Genomic DNA, 6335 nt, shown 5'->3' on the forward strand with positions numbered 1-6335 from the left:
GCCCCGCGCGGCTGCACCTGGGCGAGGCCGCGGCGCAGGCTCACCTGCGCGGGGGCTCCGGGGCGGCGGGAGGGGGCAGCGTCCTCCTCCCGCGACTCCTTTATTGTTTTCCTGACCTCAGCCCTCGGCGGCGTCCGGCGGAGGAGGGCGGGGAGGCCGGCCGCGGTCCCGGTCGCCGACGAGCCAGTCGGGGGGCTGTGCTGGGAAGGACGGTGGCGCGCTCCTCCTGGACGCCCTGCGCCGGCCAGCTGTCCGGGGATTCCCGGCGGGCGACGCCTGTCGGGGTGGCGCGACTCCAGGACTGTGCCCACGGGGGCTCAACGGCCCGGGGCATCGTTTTCTGCAGTCTTCACGCGCTTTCACTGTAGGGCTCTCCGGAGTCAGCAGTCGACTCCGCCCTGTGCCATAGGAGCACGCTTTCCCTTCGCACCTTAATGGTGCAGATGACCAGTGCGAGAGTTGAAAGTGACTTGTCCAAGGTCACGCAGGTAGGACCAGGGAGGCGACCAGAACCCAGGTCTTTAAGCCTGGAGGCCAGCTGCCAGCCGCAGCGCTTTGGGGGAGGTCCTGAGTGGTTTTGTGGTTTATTTCTGATGCTTTCTAATGACCCTCCTGGATGGAGCATCCGAGGGGAAAGAGTTGTCATAGTGGAAACGGTCTTGTTACTTATATGGTGTTTACTGCCTTTGTTGAATTCTGGTTATGCGGAGGCCCTCGGCTGGAGCTCGATCCCTCTGTCGGGGGCGGGGGAGGGCGTGCAGATCTAAGAGCAGGTTTAAGGAAGAAATACGCACGCACTCTGTGCCCTTTTCCCTCTTCAGGTTCACCTTCCAATCCTAGGATACTTCTTTTCTTACGATGGAGCGTTGTCAGTTTCAGAATGACTTTCTGTGCTTTAATGAAGTCATTGCCCTTTGTGAATTAGTTTTCTAGCTAGAAAATCTGATTTCCTGTGTGCTTAATGACTGGAACAAGTGGCGCGGTATGAGGTTTGTAACTATTGTCTCTAATCTTAGAACCACTGATCAAGTCCGCTTTATTGCCCCCGTCCCCAAGCGCTCAGCTTACATGCTTTCTATGGTACTTTAATATCATTGAAACGCTTTTGACAGCGAAATTTGGCTAAGCTTTAATATGATACAGAGAAAAACTGGAAAAAAATCATTTCGTAAACCTCCATTTTTCTTCCCAACGTGAAGAACTTGAAGAACTGTTATTTCAAAAACAGTTAAGACTCACTCTTAGTAAAGTGCCTATTGCTTCTCATACTCCCAATTTTCATATTAATACACTTGTGGCAAAAAATATTTCACCAGATGTAGTAGGCTTAAATAATCCTTATCGTGGCCAAATCCTCCCAAGGAAAATTACATACTAGAATAATTATGTATTTAAACAAGAATGTTGAAGTTTAGCAGAATTTGGGTTAATGGTTAATTTATTTTATAGTGCCATAAACCCTTGATGTTTCCATTGATGAATTTCTCTTGACTAGAGAGCCATATAGCAAGGGATATGGCTGTGAATTCGCTGTTTGTGGTAAGTAGTGGGTAACTTTTGTAACATTGAGAAGATGTGATTCACATGTGTTGAAACTGCCTCCTATTGTACTTTGTCTTGCTAATTAGTAGTTTTATGGTTGCTTTGGGGAGGAGGGAAGTAGCAGGTTTGTATCTTTTTTATTCTCCAGTTTTAGCAATGTAGCCAAATAGGAAGAAGAGGTGATGTGTAAATTTGAGTTTGTCATAGCCTAGGAGAGACAGTGAAACAGAATAAGTATACAATTGTTAGGAAGCTGCCATGAGTTCATAAGCCGGAAGGACCTTTTTAGAAATGTGTAAAGACATTAAGAATAGCATTGGGGTATTTTCTCTAAAGAGTCGCTGTGGGCAGCCTTCCCATGCTTGTTGTTAACATACAAAATATGACAATGTTGAGGACTCCTGGAAAAGTATCTGGAAAAGATGGCAACATTTTATATTTTTATAGCAGCGTTTTTTTTCTGAAAATGTCTAATGCAGCTTAAGAAAAAAACAAGACTTAAGACTGAAAGTTCTTATGGTCATACTGTAAAACTTACGGTTATTTTGACTGATAATTTGTAACCTCAGAATGAAATCTGTGAAATAATTTATTAGCATAATTTAAGTTTGATATTGAAATATTGTTTGATGTTAAGTCCTTGTTTAAATCTGGCATTTAAGAATGGGAGAGAGATACCACTTTCTGAATAGAATATAGTAATTATTCCGATGTGGTAACAGTTAACCCTCTGCTTTTATGAGATCAGAAACTCCAAGTACCCTAGCAGTAAGTGTCTCAGCCTTCAGCTTGAGCCGAAGTAGTAGACAACTATTACTTCTCCACATGCTTGAGCATTTTACTTTTGTTAATGTTAAATTTTGATTTTAAATTTCAAGACGATTCTCTCATTTCTTTTTTTTATTTTTTATTTATTAATTTTTTTTTTTTTTGAGAGACAGAGACAGTGTGAGCAGGGGAAGGTTAGAGAGAGAGGGAGACACAGAATTCAAAGACCGGCTCTGGGCTCTGAGCTGTCAGCACAGAGCCCGACGTGGGGCTCCAACCCACAGACCTTGAGATCATGACCTGAGCCTAAGTCAGCCGCTTAACTGACTGAGCCACCCAGGTGCCCCGATTCTCTCATTTCTGATTTGCAGTAATATAATAAAATGGCTTCAGTAGTAATTAAATATTAAAATTGAATTTTAATGGTTTTGACCTTTGTAAGTGCACAGCGTTAGCAAGGTATCGACATGATACCAGAAAAGAGTTCTTAGGGCAGAAACTTGGTGGTTTTAGATGCTTGTGTGTAATGCTTAGTTATTTTTAGAAACATAGAAATATGGGATGTTTTTATTTAAAAATAAAAATTCCTGCTGCTACTTGTTTAGTAGTAGGATTCTGTTATGCGTAATAAGTTAACATGAAACCATTGAGCGCTAAGTAATGTTTTTCCCAGTAGCCACCACGTAATAAAGAATGTGTGAGTTTATAATTCTAGAAGGCATTTAAGCAAACATATTTGCTGTTTATTTTGATAAGCCTTTTGATTAGTTGAATTGCTTTGATTCAGGGAGATAATGTTTTGGAGATTTTGTATCATAAGTTGTCTTTGAATTGGAAGTCTCTGTTGACTGCAAAAGAAAATTAGTGCCATTTAGGATTTTCTTTTTAGCATTTAAATAAGTCTGAAGGTCTTAAATATTTTTTCCTACATAGAAACCTTATCATTGTCAGTGTGATAGTTTTATTTTCCAAAAAGTTGTGGTTTTATCCTTCCACACAGCCTAGCCTTTTCTAGTTTAACCATTGAACTCTGGATTCTGTATTCAGTTTACCCTCTTCCTGAAGAAAAGACAGTCACAGGCGCTTAGAACTGGAAGCATTCTCGAAGGACTTCTAATGTAGCATCTTACCCAGTGCAGTGAATCCCCCCGTGGGAATTTTCCTGTCCAGTGTTTCCTCTCATTTCTAAGGGCGGTAATGCTGTTCCATATGTCGTCAGGTTCTTGAGCAGTCTGAACTTGGTGAAAACAAACAGAAGTCAGTTTTATTTTTCACTATTTACTGCTTTCAGCTATGATTTGTAGGATCTTCCCCCCCCCCCCCCCCCCCCCCCCGCCCCATATGGACAAATGATCGCTTTTCCATCATTTACTGCTGTTAAAGTTCATCTGTCTGTTTTGGCAGTTTAAACCTTCAGTCCCCTATTCAATTTAAAGTCCCGGTCCTCTCTTACCCCAGTGTCAGGCCACTTACTGCTTGAAGTACTTGGAGCGGAGAGGGACTGTGATGTGTTCCCAGAATTCCTTTCTCTCACCTCTTCTGGGATCTACTTGGTCAGGGACTTGTAAGGAGAAACATGGAAGAAGGCAAGTCTTACAGGGTGCTGCTAAAGCCCTCTTTTGATTAAGGCCGTTTGTGTCCACTGACAGGCACCCACACTGGAACCCTTGGTGAGACCTCACAGAGACACTCCCCACCGCACGCGGTTCCTGGATATGAAATGTGCTGCGGGTTAACCTTTTCCACCCTACACACTCACCTCCTGCCCTCCGTGGGGTCAGTGCCACTCCCTGGTTCCTCGGAGTGTGTGGGGGTGACGTGGGTTGAGGATCTCCTCGCTCTACAGTCAGACAGCTCAAATCTAACTACCGCCTGCACTTTTCATTTAATCCACTGGACACTCACTTCCTTGTGATGCTGAATGCTGCTATGCCAGCTGCAAAAACGTGCCCCCTTTTAGTGCCATTCCATTGCTTTCTATTTTTTTTTCCTTTTTTTTTTTTTTTTTTTTTTTTTTGGGTCTCCTGCTCAGATAGGTGCAGGAGCAGTCACGCCATCTATGTCATAAGTAGGCACTGAACTGGAGACCGGGAGGCCGGCCTCCTTGGAGGCACTTCCTGGTGAACGATTCGCTTAGACGGCTGGCCACTGCTTTTGGGTGAATACCCTCTTCCTTTCCCGTGTCCTCCCTAAAGACTCGGAAGACTTCCAGTTGTTTCCCTCTCTTGTGTCCCACACCCTTGCATTGAGTGATGCCAGGGTTAGGGTTGATTACGGTGCCTGAGCCGCCCCTGTGTTGGGGGGGGGTGTCTGTGGTGGGCTCCCAGGTGTTGATGTTCTTATGTCCTCAGCCTTGTGTTTGTTAGCAGGTTTGGGACCACAAGGCTGGTGTCACTCAAGACTAGTTAACAAGTTGTCGTGAAGCCCCGTGGATCCAGTAAGTTCTCGCTGTGCAGAATTTAATTTTTCTTTCTTTTTGTTTTGCTGTCTCTCTCTGATTTTCGTTTTGTTTTTACTTTTTGGCCTACTTCCTGGTTCTTGCCTGACGAACTATTAACTGTGAATCTGTTAAGTTATGACTGATTATGTGGTCTAACTATACCTTCCACGGAAGGATACATGGAGGGGGCAGGTTTTAATAATACAACTTTCTCTGCTCTTGCCTCACTGTAGCTTTACTAAAAATATAAATACAAATAAATACAAATAGGAATACAGTACTTGAATCTTTTTCTTCCATTGTCTAACCAGACCAGTCGTTTTAGTCTGCTAAATGATTTCTTGTCTAATGAGGAGAAAGCAGCTTTCTATCTAGAAACTTCATTGCAACAACATGGATCTCGAGGGTATTATGCTAAGTGAAATAAGTCAGAGAAAGACAGATACGACATGATTTCACTCCCTTGTGGAATTTAAGATACAAAAAAAATGAGCATAGAAAAAAAGAGACAGACAACTTCCCTCCCACCCCCCAGCCTGCCCCAGGCTCTTGACTTTAGAGAACAAACTGGTGGTTAGCAGGAGGGAGGGGCTGGGGGCTGGGTGAAGTAGGTGAAGGGGATGAAAAGGACACTTAGGGAGATGAGCACTAGGTAGCGTATGGAACGCTGAATCACTGAACCGTACGCCCGGAACTCATGTACCACTGCAGGTTAATTGTCCGTGAGTAAGACAACTGTGAAGGAAAAGAATATTGAAGCAACTATGGGCTCCTCAATACTCATTCAACAAAGAGTTACCGAGTAGCTTCCGAGTGTCAGGCACTGTGTTAGACACTGAGGAAACAATGGTAAATACAAAACAAAACCACTGCTCTCCCGGGCCTTTCCGGTGTGGCGTGGGGAAACGGACTAGAAACAGGTAAGTAAGCAGCGGACCTTGTTAGCGGCAGATGCTGAGGACCAGAGTGGAGCGGGAAAGGGGGCTGGGAAGTGGCGGTACAGCGCCCAGCGTTCGCAGCTTCACACAGTGTTGAGATGGGGTGTCCCTTTCTCACGGGAGAGTGATCCTGGAGTTCAGAGGCCGGCGGGGAGCTTGTCTGATACAGTAGGGAGTCTGGTGGCCAGATGAGTGATGGCGGGTGGGGCTTGGGATCAGGCGAGGGGGTGTGTGGGTGAGGCCTGTGTGTGCGTAGGGGCCTTGGTTTCTACTTTGAGTGAGATGAGATTGCATTGAAATACTGATGGGTTTTTTCCTTTATATTTTAACATCTATTTATTATTGAGAGTCAGAGAGACCTAGCATGAACATGGGAAGGGCAGAGAGAGGGAGACACAGAATCTGAAGCAGGCTCCAGGCTCTGAGCCGTCAGCACAGAAGCCTGATGCAGGGCTTGAACCCACAACTGTGAGATCATGACCTGAGCCGAAGTCGGCCCCTTAGTCAACTGAGCCACCCAGGTGCCCCTGTTGTTGTTTTTTTTAATGTTTATTTTTTATTTTTTGAGAGAGAGGAAGCCTGGGAGAAGCAGAGAGGGGAGGGGGGAGAGAGATCCTAAGCAGGCTCTGAGCTACACCAACTGAGCC

At 45.1% G+C, this 6335-nt stretch overlaps 1 protein-coding gene across 3 annotated transcripts in view; it reads left to right on the forward strand.

Annotated features, from left to right (window-relative positions):
• The first annotated feature begins 1303 nt into the window (after positions 1 to 1303).
• The window catches only part of PLEKHA1 (pleckstrin homology domain containing A1), a 53986-nt gene continuing 48954 nt past the window's right edge, over positions 1304 to 6335 (forward strand). Inside the window, exons 1-4 of one of the 3 annotated variants that reach the window (XM_029932727.1) lie at positions 1450 to 1539; positions 3960 to 4086; positions 4680 to 4747; positions 5462 to 5599. The gene's annotated coding sequence lies outside the window, so the exon portion shown is untranslated. Of the gene's footprint in view, positions 1540 to 3959; positions 4087 to 4679; positions 4748 to 5461; positions 5600 to 6335 lie in introns of all 3 variants that reach the window. The other 2 variants (XM_029932726.1, XM_029932729.1) reach the window with 2 other exon arrangements.

The sequence above is a fragment of the Suricata suricatta genome, chromosome 2, assembly GCF_006229205.1.
Source record: "Suricata suricatta isolate VVHF042 chromosome 2, meerkat_22Aug2017_6uvM2_HiC, whole genome shotgun sequence".
Classification (NCBI taxonomy): domain Eukaryota; kingdom Metazoa; phylum Chordata; class Mammalia; order Carnivora; family Herpestidae; genus Suricata; species Suricata suricatta.